The sequence below is a fragment of the Hipposideros armiger genome, unplaced genomic scaffold, assembly GCF_001890085.2.
Source record: "Hipposideros armiger isolate ML-2016 unplaced genomic scaffold, ASM189008v1 scaffold_1304, whole genome shotgun sequence".
NCBI lineage: Eukaryota > Metazoa > Chordata > Mammalia > Chiroptera > Hipposideridae > Hipposideros > Hipposideros armiger.
This window is the reverse complement of record NW_017732654.1, coordinates 50,332-51,927: the sequence shown is the minus strand read 5'-3', so window position 1 is coordinate 51,927 and position 1,596 is coordinate 50,332.

The window sequence follows — 1,596 nt, the reverse complement described above, 5'->3', positions numbered from 1 at the left end:
AATGCTACTAAATAGCAACTGGGTCAAAATTGAGATCAAGGAAGAAATCAAAAGCTATCTCAAGACAAACGACAATGAAAACACAACTCAAAATCTATGGGATGCAGCAAAAGCAGTCCTAAGAGGAAAATTCATGGCAATGCAGGCCTATCTAAAGAAACAAGAACAATCTCATATAAACAGACTATCTTTACACCTAAGGTAACTGGAAAAAGAACAGCAAAACAAGCCCAAAGTGAATATAAGGAAGGAAATAATAAAGACCCAAAAGAAATAAATGAAATATGGACCAAAAAAAAAACAATACAAAAGATCAATAAAACCAAGAGCTGGTTTTTTGAAAAGATAGATAAAATCGACAACCCTTAGCCAGACTCACCAAGAAAAAATAGAGACGTCCCAAATTAATAAAATCAGAATTGAAAGAGAAGTGACAACAGGTGACACAGAAATACAGGAAATTGTAAGAAAATACTATGAGCAACTATATGCCCACAAATTTGACAATCTGAAAGAAATGGACAAATTTCTAGAAGCATACAATCTACCAAGTCTGAATAAAGAAGAAAAAGAAACTCTGAACAAAGTGTTTAATACCAAAGAAATTGAGTCAGTAATCAACAAGCTTCCAACAAACAAAAGTCCTGGACCAGATGGCTTCACAGGTGAATTTTACAAGACATTCAAAAAAGAAGGAATACTTATTCTCCTCAAACTATTCCAAAAAATACAGAAGGATGGAAAACTTCCAAGCACATTTTATGAGGCCACTATTACTCTGATCCCAAAGCGATACAAAGATATTACAAAAAAAAGAAAACTACAGAACGATATCTTTAATGAACACACATGGAAAAATCCTCAACAAAATATTAGCAAACCGAATTCAGCATCACATTAAAAATATCATACTCCAAGATCAAGTGGGATTCATTCCTGGTATGCAAGGTTGGTTCAATATCCGCAAATCAATTAACGGAATACATCCCGTTAACAAAACGAAAAATAAAAATCATGTGATCATATCAATAGACGCAGAAAAAGCATTTGAGAAAATCCAGCAACCATTTATGATAAAAACTCTTAGCAAAGTGGGAATAGTGGGATCATATCTCAACATAATAAAGGCCATATTTGGTAAGTCCACAGCCAACATCGTACTCAATGGGGAAAGGCTAAAAGTTTTCCCCTTAAAATCAGGAACAAGACAAGGCTGCCCACTTTCACCACTTGTATTCAACATAGTTCTGGAAATTCTGGCTACAGCAATCAGACAAGAAATTTGAAATAAAAGGCATCCAAATTGGAAAGGAGAAAGTAAAATTTTCATTCTATGCAGATGAGATGATACTATATATAAAGAATCCCAGAGACTCCACCAAAAAACTGTTAGAACTGATAAATGAATTTAGTAGGGTAGCAAGACACAAAATTACCATTCAGAAATCAGTTGCAGTTGTATACACTATAAATAAACTATCAGAAGAAGATTTCAGGAAATCAATCCCATTTACAATTGCTTCAAAAACAATAAAATACCTAGGAATAAATTTAACCAAAGAAGTAAAAGACCTGTACTCAGAAAATGATAAGACG